We start from the raw sequence: 23,222 nt of genomic DNA, 5'->3' as shown, positions 1-23,222 counted from the left end.
TTTCAAACAATATTATCTCTGAAAGCTTAAAAATTAATTATTTGTCTATGATTAGAATGAGCAACTTGCATACTGAGAAAGTTTTTGATTTTCTAAAACCATGTTTTAAAAATTGAGAGAAATGCGTAGGGAATTAAGGGGGTGGGTGTGCAATTCATAGTATCCGATTAAAAGGAAGCTTTGTTTTGTAACTTTATTAATACAGCTAAAATTGCACTTTTTAAAAACATAAAAAATGAAATATAAGTCATATAAATCTTTTGTTCTATTTATAATTGTGAGCGACTTTTTTGTGAACGCATTGGGAATAAGTTTGAAACTAGTTTCAAAAAATCCATTTTCTTTCGGTAAATTCCTTCCTGGCAGTAAATTTCGAGAAGCTATCTTTTTCATAATATTCATTATTTGATTTTGCTTATGAAACCTTGCAAGAATATTCCCAAATTTAATCAAAATATTCAAACTGATTTGTTGAGAACATTTTCTTTCTTATTTTTATTTTTAAATAAAAAGTTTTAACTCAGTCAATATTTCACCATTCTATTCAAGAATTTTGAAGTTTTAAAATCCATTTCTTGTACTATTTTTTTTAGTTTTATGTACATTTGAATTTTTTTGTGTGGAAATAACAATAATTTCATGAAAATCTTTTTCTTTTAGATTTTTTTAGTTAGAAATCCTTTCTTTATTTCCTTCCGAATTGTAAATGCAGATTTTTTTTAAAAAATATTTATTATTTCATTTTGTTTCTGAATCTTGACGAGTATTTCTTTAGATTTTGTCAAATCTTTTCAAAAAATTTTCCCTTAATCTCAGATAAAAAATGTTTTTATTGTATCATGTTTCATTATTCATGAATTAAAAAAAATGTGCTTCTAAATGCAGATGAATAAAATGAATTTTAATACTTCTAAATACTGATGAATAAAATGAACTTTAAAACTTCTAAAATTCAGTGTTAAGATGTTTCTCAGGCTCCATTTATTATCGCCCAGAGAGCATTGCTCGAACTCTGCTTATCTTTACTGAAATAACCATAATAGGGCAGCTTTTTTCGTGCCTTGTAAATGTGTTTATCCAACGCGGGGAGCATTAATGCTCGAAAACCGCAATCTGCGCTCAGCTACTTCGAGCAATCCGCGGACAAAGGCGGTGCAATTTTCCCTCTCCGGTTGAAACTGGGCCAGCCCATAATTCTGAGTGAAGGACCTCTCGCGAGAATGAACCCAGAGGTGGGCTAATTTTAGATCCCTCACTGTGACGGACCATTTAGTCTGATTGTAACGCAGCATCTTTGCTTAATCGCCGTCTGCGAAACGGAACGCAGGGCATCCAGATGCTGGTGAAAGCTGAACTCCAGAAGTTAGCAGCTGAAATTCAAGGGAATTATGATCTAAATATAATCTTAGACAATAGAATTGTTGCTCTTTCCGAGTTGTGGGCACAAGGGGAAAATGTGAGATTTGCCATGCCCGGGACACACTCTCATACTTTGATTGGCGAATATATATGCAATTGTAGATTCATCTCCTATTATTTATATGCAGGATGTTTTTCTTTTGTTTCGCATAATTTTTGAACCACGCTCTAGGCAGGGAGTGCCCAACTCGTATTATCGCACGTGAATCACATTCGTAAGTGTACTTGAAAACGGCAGTCAACTGCATTGAAAAGAATTCTTTAAATGTTGGACATTTTATTGAAATAAAACGAAATAATATCACCAGAAAGATCATAGTCAGACATCACTTCTTTTTCTTTGCTTTTTCATATGCGAAGTATAGAGAAAGTATTGTAATAGTCAAGAAAAAAAATTCAAGCTTGAGATTTTGACAAATCTCCACATTTCAGATCTCCTTTTTTTTCGATTTTTGGAAAATGTCCGTCTGTCTATGACAGAGATAGCTCATAAACACTTTGAGCTAGAGGAATGTAATTTAGTATTTGGTCTGTACACAATATTTGTAGATTTTTATGTAATTTTGAGCAGAATCAGAGAAAGGCTAACTGTTTCGACTGTTCAAAAGAAGACAGCCAGATGGACCAATTTCGGTTAATGTCTAAATTGTTGACGCTTATAAAGTTTGTACGAAATCTATCAAGGGATTGACGTTTCTCGGTCTGCACTTTCATGTACAGTGCGATAGGCCAAGCATGTAAACGCAATAACTAAAAAAAATGATTTAAATTTATAAAATTTAGTATGTGAAATCAATCTATTGGTTTCAATCGGTAATAGGTTCTTAAAAATGTGTCTAAAATTCAAATATGCGAGAAAGCTTTAAGGAGACTACTTCGGATGATTTTACTTTGTTTTAAAACTCTGAAACAGGCTGCTCTTCGTATTTAGATCAGAAGATAGTAAATATCATTGAACTTAAACAATTTTGAAACAAGGATCATGTGCAAAAGTCACGCATCTAGATCGTTGCTTTTTCGAATTAGGATGCTCGTATATACACTGATGTACATAGCAATACAAAAACAATCCTAGTTATAAAATCATAAGCCAAATTTTAACTGCTCAATTTGTTGGATTTTTGATTTACCGAGTTCAAATGGAAAGACAGTCACATTTTTCTTGGATAGATTCCACCCAAATTATGAAATAGATCTACAATATTGGTATGAAAGACCAACTGCCAAATTTCATCTATTTAGACTATTGCGTTTTTGAATTACTGTTCTCATATGGAAGGCAAAAAGACATAATTTCAGAATATATATATATATATATATATATATATATATATATATATATATATATATATATATATATATATAGGCAAAAAGGCAAAGACATAATTCAGAATTTCAGAAGGCAAAAAGACATAATTTCAGAAATATATATATATATATATATATATATATATATATATATATATATATATATATATTGTCATAGGGAGATTTTAAACGGGAAGAAAATTAAAAATACTGTAGTCAGATTTTTTTAAGGAATTTTTTTTTATATTAATAATATCAGAGAAACAAAAGTATAAGAAGTTTAATTCCCGATTTTGTAATAATTTAATCGTTATATCATCTTTACAAATGAACCTACAGTACTTTATTATTATTATTTACTAATAATCTTTAGCAACTAGTTGGTTCGTCGGAGATATTAATTAAATTTATTTCCAACTAAATTGTTTAGAATATTTTAGTATCTAGGATTCCGTCAAACTGCAAGGCATTAAAGCCGTCCCATTTTTATTTTAATTGCTCAGCATATGCTTTGTTTATTAAGTACGTGAACCTTTTTAACTGAGACTAATCCTATGACGTCATAGCTCTTTTTAAAAATTAAATATCTGCTTTTTTTTTATTCGTCTCGTAAACTGCGCCGATAATTAACAGATTTCTTTTCCTTTAGCCTTCAACAATGAAAGAAAATCACGTTGTTCAATACTTGAAGAAATAACAAATAATTTGAATTTCAGAGCAAGATTTCATGACTATCAAATAAATATTGAGACAATTTTTTTGAATTGTTAGATGATGTAAAAATCTTTTTTGAGCTTAATATGCTCTGAATTTATGGTGAAAAAGCATCAAAATTTGACTTCAATTGAAATTAGTTAAAATTCTAAAATTAATTAAAATTAGTTAAAATTTCAAAAACAAAATCGCTCTGAAGTCTATACTTCCATTATCCAAAGTATATATGTGCAAAGTTTGGTCAGTAGAACGGTAACACATGCATACAAATACACACACACAAACACAAATAAACACACACGCGCGCGCGCGCGCGAACACAACACACACACACACACATCTTTATTATTAGTAGAGATTTCAGTTTATATCTGAGCCATTGTTGATACTTAAAGAATCCCTGCGCGGAAATCCTTGTTTGGATAGAAAAATGCAGAAGTAACTTGGGGCCGAAATTATCAAATATACGAATTAGGCAATTGTCTAGGTGCCCTACAACATTAGAGTGCCATGAAGCCTTAATATGAAATTCCCACGTATTTTTTGAGATATTTTCTAAGTACATTTGCTTTATGTTTTTTGTTAAATTTTAAGGTTTGTGTTTTCAACTGATTAAAATTAATATAAAGTATCCTTTGTATATTAGAATATTTATCCAATATTTCTAATGAATTATCTTTCATAAGTTTAATATAATGTTGCCTAAATATTAGAAATAATATTTCATTTTAAAAAAATGTCCAATTCTATAACTAAATGGCATTTGTGCTATATATATATATATATATATATATATATATATATATATATATATATATGTGTGTGTGTGTGTGTGTGTGTGTGTGTGTGTGTGTGTGTGTGTGTGTGTGTGTGTGTGTGTAGGCATGTATGCTTGTGTGTGTGTATGTATGCATGTATGCTTGTGTGTCTGACTATTTGTGTATGTAATTTATATCCTAATTAATTTTCTAATTTTCATCTTAATTTAGCCCATATTAATTTCATTTTAAAATGTTCCCTTATTTCCTGATCCAGTTTCTTTTTTTATTTAATTCATTCAACACGCCCTCTATAAAGCTGTTCATTTCAGCAGGTTCTAACGCTCCGAGTAAAGGAATAAAAATCCTTACTTTTTACAACCTTTTTTTAAAGATAAATAAATTTCATTTTACTAATACTACACGTGTCTAAGAAATCCCTATCAGAATCTCATTATAAAAATCACTGAAGGGAAAATTTCGGTCTCTTTTGCTTTTCTGCTCTTGGGTCGCGATGTAGACTGACGTATTTTTTACTTCGCATTCCTTGTATTTAGATTATGCCTCCCGTGGTGTAATAAAACAAAATTTTTAAACTTTCATTTTTTTTAATTTGGCCTCGCAACTGTTAAAATATATGTTTACATATATATATATTTGCCATCTGGTTTAAATTTTTTTTAAAATTTGAATACCGATTATTTTTAACATTGGGAATGCATAAACCAACTCTTTCGAAAATGGTCCGTAGTTAAGTTAATATTGGTTTTATCAGAAATTTCTATTTAAAAGAAAATATCTAGTGTAGAAAGTTAAAAGTTAGGAGTGTAGGAAGTAAAAGGGAAAGGCCTTAGCCTTATATTGTTGACAGGCTCAACTTAAAAACTTAATCCTACCCTCCAGCAACTGAGTAGCAAGCGTCAAAACTTTTAGAGAATCACAGCTATATAGGCAGGGGATTCGTTCTAAGTCACAAGGAAGACTCCCGTTCCCGGGAGACGGTGAGGAAGCGTCTGCCTCGGTTTCCATGGCGACGCGATGGGAATAGTCCCGGAGTCGGATCCAAGAATTCTCGCCCACAGGCACGAGGAGGCAGCAGCGTCGGGTCCCCTCCTGCCCATGCGCCGGGCCGCCAGCCAATAACTCCCTCGAGGAACCTCCCGCCGGCGACAGTGGTCGGGTCCGCTGCGAGGAAGAACACGGAGGAATACTTGCGACACGAAAACAGAGAGCGATCCTCGTCACTATGCCTTGTGCCTTGTGCGCGCAGTCCAAGTTTGGTCTTAGGAATAGAATCCAGGCCGTAAGTAAAAAGCATGCCCCTTCTACCTTGCTCTGAGTGACAAGTGTGCACTCGTGACACCTTGCGAATGAAGGCGGATGAATCAAAATTTCCGGCGACAAAAAGAATCGATTTTGGATTACGACCGAATGAAATGTTGTTGCCATTCTACATTCATTAACTCTTCTTAGGAAATAAAAAATGTGTTCTTCTTCTCGACTCTGGTGGATAGAATTACATTCATGCGTTTCGTAAGTTCCATCTCTTGTGTCAACTGTTTCGAAACTGCCTAGTAGTAGATCGATAGCTTTGTTTTGGACAGTCGATAGATTTTTTTTAACCTCTAGTCGACACTCTCAATTGCTAAGATTCAGTCATGATAATGCTTTGATTTATTTTTTTAAGCAAAACATAATGCAGATAGTGTCCCATCCCTCTTTTAATTTTAATTTGTGCGAAAGCTTTGCTTCAAGTATTAGAGGAATGCATGTAGTAAATCTGCTTTCCCACCAGCTGCAGCTTCCGAACACACTGCATACATAGAGCACGATAACAGCTGAAATTTGTTTTGCTATGCTTTAGAACAGATTGTTTCGAGTTTTTTGAAAATAGTTACAAAATAAAAGCGAATATGCATGTTTCTTTACTCAGTGTACCTCCTGAAAAATCGCTCAATTTTTAATGACTTATTTATATAAATTTTAATTTTTATAGAATATATGAAATGTAATTTTACTTGCAGAACAAAACAGCTGTTTAACTAAGTGCAGCTTTTTTAATTTAATTGCTGCTAAAAACAGTTTTGCCATCTTAAAATATATAAAAAAAAGATGTAATTATAATTTTGGAAATAAAAACAAATTCCGCATGTTATTTTTAATTCTGTTTACTCTTTGCTTCCGAAATTATTTCGTTCATTTTTTTTAATAAGTGTTAAAAGAGAATTTTGTAATTATAACGAAAAAATTTCTTCCAAATGCCATCAGGTTGTTGAGTTTTATTCTATCTATGCATCAATCACAGCTATTAATGAAAGCTATGTTATGAAAGTATGAAGTTTTATTCTGCTTTCATCAGTTGGCTGATAATGTAATTTGAAACTGTCAGCTGCTTATATGTTTTGCCATGTGTACATAACGTAAGAAAATGTTGTACTAAAGCCTTGGAAACAAATGGGTATTCATAAAGAGTATTTATGCTTAAATCACCATCTAATGGCATTGAAAAAAGTGGTGAGACATTTTTTTGTCCCTCTCTTCAGAAAAAATTTCAGCTTTTCAATTTCACTAGAGAGATATTTGTTTATTAATCTGTGCAATTACTTTGATTCAGAATGACTCCTGATAACTCATATTCTCCTTTTGTAACACATAAAATATTTCTGAAGGAAATCGAAAATAATGACTTAATTAAAATGAATACCAGAGATTTTTTTATAAATATTATTCCATATCTAACTGACTTTATAGAATACACAATAAAATTTCGGATTCCTTTTTGGTGCTTATAGTTCTATATAAAGATCTTTTACTATTTTTGAATACTATACTACTATTTTATTTCACTTACTCAAAATAGTTAGCATATTTATTTGAGTTCTTCTGGCACCATATTTTGTGCTTTAATCTAAATACTACTGATATAAACTCATAAATATTGCCCACATTGAATATATCTTTGTGAAAAAATTCATTATATTATATAATATATTTTATGCTAATTTTTAAATTATTGAAAAATAAATCATTGCTCTAAATTTGCATTTCTTAAAGCCGCATTACTGGCTTTCATATAGCAATATCTGAGCAATGAAAGTTTAGAAAAACACATATGTTTGGAATCTGATTGCCAAATATTTCTGCATAAATTGAATCAATAAGGTCCATTGATGTTTTCCTTTGGATTTTTCAGTAATTATATAAAAATAGGGATCATGCAGTTATTTGCGCATGGAAAGGAAAATTAAATTAAGAAAATAAAATAAAATTTGAATATTTCTCACACTAAAGGGATAGATTCAGTCAATGGATAATTTTAAATTGAATGTAAAAGTTTTTATCTGTAACTTCACAATTTGGATAATAATAGCGCTTTTTTAATATACTTTTGACACTATATTGATAAACTGTTATATAATTTCACGCAGATTTTGAAATCATAGTCACAGAGAGTAAAATTTTATCTAAAAATAGTAAAAGATCCAATGAATAACTTTTATGTATTTTCATAAATTTATTAATAAAATTGGCATAAATTTCTATATGATTTCAAAAATGCATGAAAATTGTTTTTCTTATTTAAGATCCTATTACGCCTATAATAATATTCCATGAGCCTAACCCTAAACATTTTTTTTTTCCGAGAGCCATTTTAAGCTTCAAAGATATTACATTAAAACGCACTTCATACATCGTTTTATTACAATAGTGTTTATTTGTAAACTATTGTAATGATACTCACAATATTTATATGACATAAAATTAGAAACTCAGTTAGGTAAAATTAAGTATTGAAAAAGATTGGAATCTCCTGGGAACCCATAGAGACTATTTTCGGAGAGTATGAAACCGACATCGTGACTTCAGAATGATTCATAATTAAAGAACAATGGGAAAAAATAATTTCAATTTTCTTCAAAGACGTTGTAGACTCCATTGAAAAACTTACTTTGTTTTTCAAAGTATTGTTGAAGAATTTTCAATGAATTCAATTCTATTCAGAATTCTTCTGTATTTTAATAGCCACAGTCAATCAGCACATCAGAAGACGAATAAAGATTTTTTTAAATTATGTACTTAATTGCATGCATATAAATTATATAAAATAAAAAATTTACGATTTATACTCACAATATGCATGAAGTTTGATTTTTCTCACATTTATCATTTTTAATTTTAACATTTAATTCCGATTTTTATTACTCTACAGTCATATACTATAAGTGCCGTCTTTAAAAACTAATACTTTTAAATGAATCTGCATTAAATCTAACAAATGTTTAGCAATTCAAGCTGTCTATTGAAATGTGTATTATAACATTTTTTCATTTATATGCTGCTCTACGTAGTTCCTGAAAGATATATAAACAATTCTTTACTGTGTACAATTGGTGAAGAATTAGAAAAATAAAATGTTACTGTAGTTAAAAAACATTTAATAATTTTTGCACATTTTTAATGATAATTTCATGTCAGAAAAGCTTCCTGCAATATTTTTAATTACTACTGTCAATTATATTTTATAGTTTCAGCCTTTCCGATCGAAGTTATAAAAATACGTGCGATATTGTCTATTTTGTGACTATTTAATTCGAATTAAATTATTCAGTTACACATGCCCCCTGAAAATAATAATCCTTAGAAAAACCTCTTAGAGAGAAAAATCTTCCTAATAAGAACTTCAAGAACGAAAACTAAGAATTAACTTTCTTTCACTCACAGTTATGTAACCTGCTTTAAAACTTTAAGATTCCTGAAAGAAAATGACATATGAATTTAAAGAAAACTAGAAAAGTAACAGTTTGATTCAGTTAGTCAATCCATTATTAATCTCTCGACCTACGAATTTGCTTAACTTCCTAACTAAATGACACATCCTATTTGGGACATTTATTATTGTTTTAAATAATATAATAATATAAATGCATTTGAAATATTGAAGCGTTATCAATTATTTTTTACCTTTTAAATAACTCAGCACTTTCATTCTGTTGCAAATTTAATATTAAAAATTCGGTAATCTGATGCGCGAATCAAAATCGTTATTGTGTGTGAAGGGGTTAATAAGTGGTTTTTATCATCTGTTATCAATAAATTCTGTTCATCAATAAATTTTTATTTCATGAAAATACTCATCATTGGCAAACATTCGAAAATTCTAAATGATCCCGGATCGAGGCAGGATGGGGGGGGGGGGCAACCGCAAATCGTTTGCTGAGAAATCATCCTTCTGTTCGAGGGCATGGTGTCGGAATGCGATATTTTGGGCGTCTGACTCCCCAGGTGGCTACAAATAGACGTGCTAACTCAGTGCTTAACAGCCTGCGAGCGTTGTTGCTCCGGTATTAATGGAAACGGAGCAGCAGCGTGCTTTCGAACGACTCGAGAAGAGAATGTATTTTTAACAAAAACCTACCTGCTTCAGTGTATTTAAATCGAAATTCCTATTATTCCATCTTTTATGTAGCATTCTATTTGACATATTGCATCACACATTAGTTATTTTAACTTTCAAAATAAAACTTTAGAAATTCTGTTAAATCTCATATATTTTCACATTAATATGAAATGGTATTAAAAAATTCGCGATAATTCGTGCCAGTTTTGCCAAATAATTGGTAAATTATGTGAAATGGAAGCATGAATTATTATGTAAATATACACAATTTTTAACCTTGTTAAATAATTTTAACTGTTAAAAAATATTGAATTTTGTTGAAATGCGCCTTTAAAGAAATGCTACACTCCACGACTTTTTTTCCAATAAAAATTGATCAACTTCTAAAAATGAATGTAAATATTTTAAGAAGTTAATGTTGAGCTTCAATATTTCAAATAAAATATCAAATTAAAAACAAAAGATACATTAATTAATTATTCTTTACTAAAATTTGCATCTTTCAACTTAAAATTAAGTTTTAATTAAATAAACTAGGAAAAACTAAAAATAATACAAAAATTATGATGCAATTAAAAATATTTGCAATATTATTTGCAAAATGCTCTGAGAAGTTTCGTAATTTGTCTAAAATCTCAGTTTTAAAAACCATATAGATTAATAAGATTATACAAAACTTTAAAAAATGAAATAAATTGCATTTGTAGAATTTTAGAGATTGTTGTATTTGTGAAATGACGATTTTAAAAGTTATTTAAGATATTTTTTTGGTACGTTGTCTCTCAGATTTAAATTAATTTTTCGCTGACTAAGGAAAGCTCAGGAAATATAATAATACAAGTCTTTTTTAAATAAGAGTGTCAAAGTTTAGATTTAAAATTCATAATTATTAGGATTGAATGAAAGAGTTCTTTATGTCACTTATTAACCAGTTATTTTAACCATTTTCCTCTCAATAAATATATATTGCAGTTGCAGCGAATATTTTAAGAACGATAATAAATTAATTCTTGCCATACATTAAAATTATATTATTATTGCACTATATTTTTATTGGGAATTATTTTCGCAATGAATTAATTATTTTCGCTTATGAAAAATAACAAATCTCTGATACAGAACGATTGATATTCACTTTGGTAACATCTTCCGAGTTCTTCCAAGTGAAATGCTTATGTTGCCCAGTTGCCCTTAGAAGTATTTCGGGAAGATTTTAATTCCATTGCGAGGAATTAAAGTCTAATTCCTATCTCGAGCTTTTCAAGGCTATTTTGAGCAACAAATGCTGTTTCAATCTCCCCTTATAATTTAAGCCCATGATATAAAAGGGATTGCTATCTCGGATCTGGCAAGGTAACAATCTGGATCAGATAATAATAGTTAACACATTCTACACATTTTCTTTAACCCTCTCATTATTAAGATATTTCGAGTTCAGGTACCTCAGAATATGGGAATGCCTGAGTTTCACTTTCAAAGATCAGTCTGTCTCCGCCTATTAAAGAAGCCACAATGATAGCCCTTGCTCATAAACAATATATATAACAAGACACCGCGTATTTGGCTATTAGGGAAGTTCTTCCTCTACCCAAAATACCCGGGCGAGCTAATTTAAAGAACATATCAAATGCCTTGGGTATTCAGCCAATCACTTAACGAAAAGGGGATTCATTTCGCAGTCATATCTAGGCATCTTGGACGTCCTTTGTAGTTTCTTCAAATGGACGTTTGAAACTTTTCAGTATTGATAGAGTCAAAGAAGAATGCAATTTGACAATTTATTTTTACTTCCAAAGCTAATATTCAAGAAGAGAATCATTTGACTGAATTTCTCTATAAAAAGTTCCAAAAAGTCGTTTACAAACCTTAAAGGTAGGTTAGACGAGCAGAAACACATTATTTGTACACTAGAACACGGATTCGCAAACTCAAAGAGTTTCTGCTGCATTAGGTTGCACTAAAGTAGAACGGTATTTTGTGCACCCATTTGCATAAATAGAAACATAAGAAGGGTTTTTCACTTAAGACAACTGGTTCTTTAAACTTTTGTGGAGTTAACTAAACTTTGTTATTAGTACTGCACCTTTATTGTTATTGCATCTGTTATGCTATACGCTATATGTCATGGTCTTACTTAGAGTGCGCTGTTTTGAATTTGTATTCCATTAATTCTGCGCGATGTACGCTTTATGAGATGGATCTTATTCTCTTACTGAATTCACTGAAAATGAGTCACTTGAAGTAATCACCTTTTACATGAATTCTAATTCTGGTGATATTATATCTGCAGAAGCGATGCGTTATCGCAAAATCAACTCATTTCCACATGTTTCACCGACTTTTGAAGTTTATAAGCAAACTTTTGAGACTGTTTGGACTCCGTTTGATTCAACTGATCCAAAGCTTGTAAGGCTAAGTTTTATACGAATTTGCAAACTCTGTAGATCTTAACCACTTGCGGTGAAAAGAAGCGCCAAGCACGCCAAGGTACTTTTGCCACAGAATCCTACGACGTCTTTATACGTCAGTAGGCAGTTATCACAGAAGAAAGAATGATGTTCCCGAGCCGTCGATTAAGATTTTTTACTGGGAAACAGTTTACAAGAGCATAGTCTTAGGTCGAAAATTAGTACATTTATAAGATATAAATCTTTTACCGATTTCTATAAGATATCGGATATTATCGTGTGTATCCTCGCTGCAAATTACAGTGGGTTGTTTTGGTTAAGAATTAATTATTTGTGCCCATGTTCCAATGTCCACTATTCTATGAAATCTCTTGAAAACCTATATTTATAGGTAATAAGATGGGTTTATACTGAGCCAATTACAAATCATCCAATAAGACCATGCATGCGCAGAAACTGTACAGTAGCGAGAATTTGTCCCATCAAGACAAGAACTTGCTATTGTTGGCTCTCTCAGAGCATGCATAATCTTCCATCTGCGCCTGCGTGACTTATTGAAATCTTATAACAGGGTGAGTGTGAACCCATCTTTAGAGTCTATATAGCAAGTCCAGAATCTTTATCTGATAAGATATATAAATCAACAAACCTAGTTTTTTGGAAAAGTAATATATAATAAAAACGGTAATATTCTAGAAAGGAATTTCGATCCCCTCAGTCCCTCAAATTTCTTATACGCAAAGTGAATTCAACTTTCTTTTTTTATTTTCCTTGAGTTTTTCTTTTATCACTATCTAATCATCGATTTTTGCCCCGAGTTCATTACATCATTTACGCCCGTTTCAATCGATGAGGTAATATCCTCGAACAAAATGTCGCTCCGATTAGTTTTAGAACTAAGCTGAATAGAATCCGATCTAGAAAAAAATTGCAATTAATTATCATCATGAGACTCAGTAAAAGCTGCAGTAACTACAATTTTTGTTGACCTTAAATAGCCTTCCTTCATTATCATTCACAAACTTCATAAATGTGAGCGCAACATTATTTTCACGAGTAACATTTCATTTTTATATAATTTCATAACGTCTGGTATAAATTCTTAAACCTATCAAATCATATAAGTTTTATAGAAAAATTCTATATATTTATCTTTTTTCGGTATTGACACTTTAAAATTATTTTTTGGACAAATGGAAAATGTGAATTTATTTTAACCATCATTCTGTTAATAATTATTTATTAATATAATGGTGCTTATAATTTGAATGTTATCTCAAAATGAGGGACGAAAAATGAATAATTTCTCATCATGATGAAAAAATAATTTAAAATACTTCATAGGATAAATCATTGAATTTGTAGTTACCTTATTTGACATGTAATTATTTCTTGAACAATTAGAGACTCTTTAGGAAAAACTATTTTAAAGTACTAAATAGAATTTTAATTAAAATTTAATTGAAATTCTAACAATTTAATCAATTGTTTTGGGACATATTATTGGAAAAAAATTCATTTTTACAGGACTTTAAAATTTAAAAATCAAATGATACCAATTTTATTCCCATACAACTGTTTTTGCAATTTAAATGCTTTTAAAGAGTATTTCATAGCAATACTTTCCATTATTCCAGTTAATGCATTTCTGCATTTACGCGCACCACGATGAATGCAGTTATCCGCATACTCGTCATTGTTGTCGTAATTAAGTGCAGGATTTTGAAAGTAATATGTAGACAGAAAAATCAACTCTAAAACATTAGCATACTATGATATATCGAACTAAAGATTCGAATACCCTTAAAATCTTTTTCATGTAATGCTTTTGAAATGGTATATCAATGATTTTTATTCATCTATTTGGGACACCATATTTTGAAATTCCGGCTAATTTCTTTTTTTCTATGAGATATTTCTTCATAGCCCTTAATTGTTTCACAGAGTTTTCTAATTTGGATCCAGTTATGTCATTTCTATGAGACCTACGAATCGTTCTGCATGAGTATAAAAACTTAAAAAAAAGCTTATTAAAAAGTTTAAGAGAAAGCATATCAAAGGCCTCAAAATTTTGAAAGCATATAACTTAAAGAACAGTTTAAACTTCCTGAAAAAAATCTTTTGATGAAAAAATTCAAATAACTATGTTGAACATAAAAATAATTTCTTTAAAAATATAATTATCAATTAAAGACTCAAGATGAATCGTTTGAGTTTTATAGGTTTTTGAAAAAGTTGAAATAAATGTAATAAATCCAAAATTAATTTCTTTAAAAATCAAGATATGTAAATTCGATCGAAAATCTGCATCTCGGTTTCTTCGTGAAAATAGCCGAAAGGGCGATGGTATTATTTTTCTATTAACAGGCAAGTATATCTTGCATTTCTCCTAAAATTTAAATTGTTGATTAACAGAAAAACTATGTGTCGATAAAATTTCAGCGATTCTATTTGAATTCCAATCTATTCGAGATCTAGTATGCTGATCAAGTAGCCGACACTTTTAGAACACTACCCATATTTAGATTAATCAGAGTGACTTATACGTATTTGGAGAATTTTAATATGGATCTCGTTATTTTGATCCGAAATCAGATGATATTGAAGGGACCTGAGCCGAGGATTTCAATCTTCAAATTTCCACAGCACACCAGTAAGATGGCGGTTGATTCAAACCATAGTGTGTGTGTGTGGAATTGGGTTTTGCGTTCTCAACCCATTGGTCTCAAATTAATGATCCCACCATCATACTACTGTGTGTCCTGCAGGAGCAGCAGTATAACTATAGGGCTAATGTCATTTGGACATCTGGAATTGTAATTTGCAAGTTGTTCTTGATAGCGAAATTTTGTGCAATCCTTTCCCCTTTCCTTTTTTTTTTTTTTTTTTCATAACAGTGCTAGCGATAGTATGCAATGAAATATCCAAGTAATGTAATACCATAATTTAATTGCTGTAGAATATTTTTAAGGTACTTCGAGATAATGGTTTGGCTCATGCACAGAGGTAACAGTAATTGCTTGAATATTTTGTGAAAGCTAATGTGACGTTATTCATTAAAATATTCTAAACGAGTTCATGCCAAGAAGACAGACATTTTAAATGACAATATCAGTGACCTGGAAGTCTGGCAACGCAACGCACATAATTTTTATTGAATAGAAGTAGCAGAGGCCCTACAACCTTAATGTTATGTTTGGCTCCTAAAAGCGAGGGTTCAAAGTCAATTTTTATGAAGAGTCGTTTTCACACTGCAAGCCTTAGCTTTAAGAGTAGGATATTTGTTATGATATTCTTTCTTAGACTTCATATCTACAAACAGCCAAACTCATTGGATCCATAAGCATTCAAACTGCATTTCACCCCCTCTCAATAAAGAAAACTAAGCTAATTTTTCTAAAGGGCTCAAAAAAGACTTCCCACACTACTTTCGTTGCCTTTAACGCTTTGGTTTGCAATCATTTTATATCTATGGCAAGATGATTGAACCTTCGTCCAGCTTATCATTCACACATCTTCTTGAGTGTTTTGTTAATCGTTGATTGTAGAATTATCGGAAATCTAACAACATCATTACAGCTGTTATATAGACATAGATCATTCAATATTCTTTCTGAAGATTATATTTACGCTTGAAACATACTAAAATACGGATTCTCCTTAACCTTTGAACAGACAGTTAGACAATCAGACATAATTCTTAAAATGATTTTTTCGATTTCAGAGAGGTCTTGAACATGGATATTAATCAAAACTAAGAGGTCGAATGCTTAATTATTTCCATATTTCTTCTTTGATCATTTTATGTACGAGAAAATAGCCAGTTTGAATATTCTTCTGTCTAATCTCCCACTGTACAATTTTCTATCATCTCTCTAATCTCTCTTCTGTAGAATTCGCGAAAACTTTGTACCTCAAAGTGAAGAAAATGGAATAAGGATTCTGGGTATTTTTCTTTCTTCCTATCGGATTCAAAATTCTAATATAGCTACAATACTGATAAGAAGACTGCATACCAAATTTTATTTGCTTAGATCTTGGAAGATCTAAGTTATCAACTACTTGCAAAATTTAGAACGACAGAAAATCAACTCTAATGGATTGGGTCCATTAAATGATTGAATCGGTGGAACTGAATACAGATCCACCAGTCTGATGATAAATGCATATACTTAATTTGATTTGTCTGTATTTTTGAGTAATCATCTTCACATATGCATGAACGGACAATCAGACCTGTTGTTAATGGACTCCATCCAGGATTTGATAAAAAATATGCAAAGTATAGGGCACATAGTGAATTTCAAACTTCCTGCGTTATTGAACTAAGTGTTCATAAACCGACCGATGAACCACTTCATGCTCCTGCAACCATAATCATTACGATCGACCGATAGACATAACGCCACTCCATGCTCCTGCCATCATTATGATCAATGGATAGATATAATAACATTCCATGTCCCTGCCATCATTATGATCAATGGATAGATATAATAACATTCCATGCCCCTGCCATCATTATGATCAATGGATGGATATAATAACATTCCATGCCCCTGCCATCATTATGATCAATGGATGGATATAATAACATTCCATGCCCCTACCATCATTATGATCAATGGATGGATATAATAACATTCCATGCCCCTGCCATCATTATGATCAATGGATGGATATAATAACATTCCATGCCCCTGCCATCATTATGATCAATGGATAGATATAATAACATTCCATGCCCCTGCCATCATTATGATAAATGGATAGATATAATAACATTCCATGCCCCTGCCATCATTATGATCAATGGATGGATATAATAACATTCCATGCCCCTGCGGCTGTAATCGTTACAATCAACGGATAGATAGGATGACATTCCTTGTCACTGCGATTGTAATCGTTACAGTTGACTGATAGACATAACACCATTATATGCACCTGCGACTGTAATCGTTAGGATCATAACGCCACACCCTGCTCCTGCATCTATAATTATGAAGATCGAACCATAGACATAACTCCACTCCCTGACCCTGCGACCATAAGTGTTACGATCGGCCGATAGACATAACACCATTCTATGTCTCTGCAACTATAATTCTTACGATCGAAAAATATACATAACAACACTCTATGCTCCTGCGACCATAATCGTTACGATCGGACGATAAACAGAAATGTAATTTCAAAAATGTATTTTTCGAACTAATTGAGGTCTAAAATGGGGATATCAGAGAAAAAAAATGGTACCAATGTTTCTTACGATTACAATAATTTTGAATATTTCGCAGATTGGAATATAAAAATAGCAAGAATGATCTGTCCGAAAGTTTCTCGTATATTCTCGATAAAAGTGATATCCCCTCCTCCTTTTTATAAAAATTGCGGACCTTCGGCAAGAATGTGAGTATCATGGGCTCAATTATTTTTTTTTTATTTTTTTTTTTTTTTGAGAATTACATACATGAGCATTTTGTGCTTCGTCGTATAGAGAAGAAACACAAGTAAGCAGTTAAGACTTTCTTAGAGAGATTGAAAACAAAATGTGACACAGAATTGCAATTTTAATAACAAGAGCGTGTACCAAATTTCATTTATCTAAGTTGTTTTCAGTTATTTTTCTTATATGCAAGTATAGAGAGACATACGATTCAGCTCACTGATGTATTTGATTACAAATTTGGTATGGATCTACAATTTAGAGGCTGAAACTTTTTATCAAATAATTTGCTTCATCTATTTCTTTGCGTTTTGTAATTAGCGTGCTCGCTTTTACAGGGACAGAAAAATAAATACGCTTCCTGTTCATGGAGTTTGTTCAAAATGACACAGAAGTCTACAAATTAAGTTTTAAAAAAGATACCAAATTTCATTTGTATGGATTATATCGTCTTTGATTTATTAAGTTATAAAATATGTTATTTTTAATGAGAGAATCTGAAACATAGGAATTCTCCCTACATTTTCTACTTCGTACGCAAAAAAAAAATAAAAAGAAAAAGAAATCTCTGACCAGGTTTAGATAAATGCATAATCAAAATTTTAACCCAGAGATTTGTCCTTCACAGCCCTCTTCTGCTTAGAGGAATTCTGCCAGGAATTTGTTCGACGCAATTAATAAATTTTATCGGGAGCCTGCAGCCGTTCCTCCACGCCAAATGCTAATCCAGGCATTATTAAAGTGCTGCTCTCTTCCGTTTAAGACCCTAACGGATGATTAGAATTTCTAATTTGGTTCTAATGATTTCTCAGTGCCAGGCCATCGTTTGCATGAAGATTAACTAATCTGTGTACTTTTCTCGCACAATCTGTGCTTCCAGCCATCCTGTTTCGTCAGACGAAAGAGTCCGCATCAGTGCAACGGATTACTCGCTTGAATTATTCTACCACTTAAACTCTGATTGGTTGAGTTAGAGAGCAGTCCTGATTGATGTGATTGCTCATTATATGTAATTTCTGAGATAGGCTGTAGTGGATTTAAAATTTATATATTCCTTCATTGAAAAAATATTTTGCATACTTTTTTAACGTTTATCTTATGGATTTTCTCTGATGTTTTGAGTCGGGTTGTAGGTTCGAGTGTCACGTCGTTCGATGACAGTTCAAAATGGCGAGGCTCATCTCAATTAATATTAGTTTTGTTTAAAAAGTTCTTTAATATAATTAAGGCAAATCAAACTACCTCTTTACGAATAGCACAAATGCTATACCAGCAGATTCTGCTTACTGTATTCTTTTGTATATAATTGCTACGCAAGCCATGAGTTATTTCGCTGTCAATGAAAATATAGAATCTTCTTCACTTTATAAATGGTGTCCCAAAATTAACGCAAGATTTGAATTTGCCACCATTCATGCAGCAAAGTATTGGTAACTCTATTAAAAAAACATTTGACAGTTGATAGTTTTGGGGTTAGTAAAAATGGAGCGTTACGCGATAGAGCAATGTGTTTTTATTGTTGAACAATATTTAAAAAACAATGAAAGTCTGGCGATCAAAATTCAAAAATTTGGGAATTGGCTCCTTATATCTCGTGATTTAACACCATTGAATTTCTTTTTATGAGATTATTTAAAGTCAATGTTAATAAACCATCCATAGGAGAAAATTCAATGTTGCATCAACGAAATTCAGAACATTTGTGTAAAATTGTCGTGGAAAATTTCGACAAAAGAGTTCGTACGTAAGCAAAGCTGTGGTGGTCATTGGCCCTATATGTTATTCCATACATAACCCTGTTTTATGTGCTTTACGATTCATAAAAATATAACAATTTAAAGGGAAAAAAACCTGTGTTTTTTTTTATTTAATTCATATCTTGCGTTAGCACGTTGTTCTATCGTCTAATACTCCCTCTTTACTAAGCCTAAACTATCATCTTTCAAATGGCTTCTTTAATAGAGTTACCAACACTTTATTGCATGAATGGTGGAAAATTCAAATCTTGCGTTACTTTTGGAACACCTTTTAGATAGCTTTATTTCCTGTCAAATCGAATTATTTCATGTTTGATTGATTTTGAAGACAAACTCCACGGGAAATTGATATAATCTTCGAATGATTTGAATAGAAGATAATTTTTCTATTTTCTTTGTTGGAATTCTCATCTATAAAGAGTGCTTGAGATTTTATCTAACCTTAATTTAAAGATGAAAAATTCTGCATATACATATTATTCTTATATTGCTGTGCAGATATTTATTAATATATAAATCTGCAAGTTTCGGTTCAAAATAGGAGAAGATAAAATTATAGTTAATTTGTAAAATGAAAAGGACCGAAGACTTAAAAAGATTACATTTTGATTTGGGTAATATTATTTTCGCTGAGAAGTTTTTGCTAACAGTTATAATTTCCTGTTTCTATTATTTCTCTCTAATTATAAGAATCAAATTTTTACAGACAATCTCGTGCCCAATAAAATATTCCTCATGCTGACTTAGTTGGAATTCTGAACTGGCGATCAAATAAATTCTGAGTTACAGTATAACAGTCTGAAATTCGGGATGTACTTGCTTTTATTTTAAGGTACATTTAACCCTTAATCATAATGTCTGTGCGTCATCTAACATCGAATTATTCTTTTTAAAACTTAAGAGTTAAAATTAAATTATTCAAACGCTGTAATTTTATATAAAATTAAGCATAATCCACAAATATTCGAAGAATTCTCAAATGAATTAGTAAGACGGTAACAATATTGAAAAAAATGTCTTTTAAATAGATAATAAAAAGTAAAACAGTTAAGTTGTTATTCAGAGCTTGAAATTCGACATGATTTTCCGGATTTTCATTTTATAGTTTAAAAATGTCTGCATAAAATGAAACCCGTAATTGGCCATCGAATTGAAATTTGTCTGGCCAAGAGGAAGTTCTAATTAATACAAGCTTGATTTCAAATTACACACAAAAATAACTGTCATCAAATAGGGGGACACTGGTTAAAATTTAAAGAAGCTCTTTAAAGGAAAACTATTTCAGTTTTTCAAAATATGTTTCTCTCTGCAATTTTATATGCTGTAAATCGTGTCCATTTTGTTTTATTCTATTCTAGAAATCATGCAGAACACTTGTAACAATCTCAATTCAATGAACATAATGCTAAACATTTTCACCATATATTTACTTTTAAACTGTTTTTCTACTTATGAAATTATTTTTTATCTAGCCAATACAGCTAGATAAAAAATATATAGCATTCCTTCTGTAACCTGCTCTTCACACAAAAATCATGACTCAATCGGATGACAGCTGATGAATTAATCATGAAATATTCTTCTAATTTTTTGCAATGATATTGTTGCCGTTAATGCAATTCTTCATTGTTAAAAAAATTTTACCTCTCTAAGAATGTTTTACTCCAAACATTCTTTCAAACCATCATTTGCTTCGTTGTAAAAAAGTATTTTTGAAAATATAAAGCTTATTGATACTCATTCATTCGTTGAAACTGCCATCGGAAATAATCACTTTGCAATCGAGGTACATTTAGTATTAAAAAAGTAAAGAATTTTTCTTATCTTCGAATTTGCAGAATGTCATTGTTAACAACATTTGTAAATCCCTTATTTTTATAAGGAAACGAGAACAACAAAAAAGGAGTCTTTATGGTTTTATAAAATAAAGAATGCTGTATAAAAATTATTTTTCAAAAGTTTTATTTCAAGTAATTTCTATTAGCACAAGATACTCTAATATATCGTTATGCGTTTCCATGGTATTGTATGAATTTTACAACGTCGACAAATTTCATAGAGATATTGTACAATATTTTGTAATAATATGAGAAAAAAATGTACACTATTTATATTCATTCTAGTGCGACTTTTACCTTTAGCTACTTCAATCAAGCCACAAACAACGACAAAAAAATGAAAAGAAGGCAAGGAATCAATGACTTTATCAAATCGTAAAAGTGTGTCTTGAACAACTTATTTTACAGCAGGAAGGATAGTACCCTTTCAAAAGTCTTGAAAATACATTAATTTGCTGAGACATTTAAATGTCGTTTTATGTGAAACATTAATAAATTTGCTTTAAATTAAAGTGGAAATGATTAAACTGCAATAAATATAATAATATTTTTTTAATGAAACGAAGCATTTTTTTTAAATATGAGTACTGAAAACAGAGTCGCTGAGTATTTAAACCTTATGGGCACTAAAGAATATTTTTCTTAATTTATAAAATATCTCAAGAACTTTTCAACAAAATTTTCTCAGATTCATCATGAACAGATCGATTAATTAACAATGTTTAGTTTTAAATGCATCAAACACTAAAAAAATAAGCAGAATCGTTTGAAATAATCTGTCGTAAACATATTAAGCCTTCAAAACCAAATCCGTATCCAGTTGTCAACAATCAGAACACAATGCTCATGCGTGAATTTTCAACGCCAATTATGGTAACGCAAATACGTGAATTTTCTACTCCAGTTGGGGTAACGCTATGCAGATTAAAAATTTTTAATTTCCTTTATTCTGTTTTATTTTAATTCAAAAGTACTTCAGAATGAATCTGAAAGATCGATTCATTAACAATGTTCAATTTTAAATGCATCAAACATTAAGAAAATAAACAGAATCCTTTGAAATAACCTGCCGAAAATTTCTTAAGCCTATCCTGTTTAGCTTGGGGAAAAAAAACTGAAGCCTTACTCGTTTGGCGGTGGGGAAATGAAAAGATTTTTTTGGCAGGCAATTTAGTTTTTAATTAATAATTAAAATTCTAATTAAAAAGTCAAAAAAAGGGATCCCAGTTGCACATTTCCGACCTCCAAGGTATGTATGTGCCAAATTTGGTAGCTGTAGGTCGAACGGTCTGGCCTGTAGAGCCCCAACACACACACACACACACATTGAGCTTTATATAAGTATAGATAGATGAGCTAAGTAGGCTGTTGTTCAAATGGAAAAACAAGAATAAGAAATCTCATAGAACTGATCGGAAAGAAATTAACTAGTGAATCCATAAGACGAGAGTCGATTTTTATTAAATAGCTATGTCTAAGCAATTGAGAATCAATAACTGTAAAAATAAATGTGTCAATGGAAATGTGTGTCTCTAATGGCCTCTACGGGTTTAAAAACTAACTAGTTATGATGATACTTATACAAATGTATGTAAAAATGTAAAAAAAAATTTGTAAATATCATGCTTATTTTTTGGTTTTGTTTATTTCAATGCATACTGATGAACATAAAGTAGTAAGCATGTATGATGGAGTATGTACAACTTCGTTGTGCCAATACAGACTACCATCATTTGATTTACCAAGATTGCTTTCTTTCTTTCCCTCACATGCCAACGAGCGAATATATATCCAACTTCTCGCCAGTTTTCTCACATTGCTATCCAAATAATTAACCCTTTTCCTCCGTATAAAATTGTGGAGCTTGGGTAATGCCACGAATTCCTTGCCTGACATTGATGAAAGATATCTGGTGTAAATCTAACAATTTTACAATCGAGAGAAAATGCATTTTGTATGCTTTTTGCCGGTCAATTGATCCCTAACTTAGACACAAAATTACGATTATATTTATATGATGATAACAAATTTCGTTGATTTAACTCATTGCGTTTTTCATTCGCATGTATGCAAAAGTGCAAACCGACAGATGGCCAAGCGTTTGACGGATTTGGTTCGAAATTAGCTAAGTCTCTATATTTTAGATGCTAAACTTGTGTACCAAATTTTATCA

The 23,222-nt window shown here is 31.1% G+C and overlaps 1 protein-coding gene across 2 annotated transcripts in view; it reads left to right on the top strand.

The window, feature by feature from the left end:
- The first annotated feature begins 5,336 nt into the window (after positions 1-5,336).
- Positions 5,337-23,222, top strand: part of LOC129987961 (junctophilin-1-like) — a 137,632-nt gene continuing 119,746 nt past the window's right edge. The window contains exon 1 of one of the 2 annotated variants that reach the window (XM_056095986.1): positions 5,337-5,732. The gene's annotated coding sequence lies outside the window, so the exon portion shown is untranslated. The remainder of the gene's footprint in view (positions 5,733-23,222) is intronic. The other variant, XM_056095985.1, reaches the window with a different exon arrangement.

The sequence above is a fragment of the Argiope bruennichi genome, chromosome 10 (genome assembly GCF_947563725.1).
Source record: "Argiope bruennichi chromosome 10, qqArgBrue1.1, whole genome shotgun sequence".
Lineage (NCBI taxonomy): Eukaryota > Metazoa > Arthropoda > Arachnida > Araneae > Araneidae > Argiope > Argiope bruennichi.
This window is presented reverse-complemented; position numbering and strand designations above follow the sequence as displayed.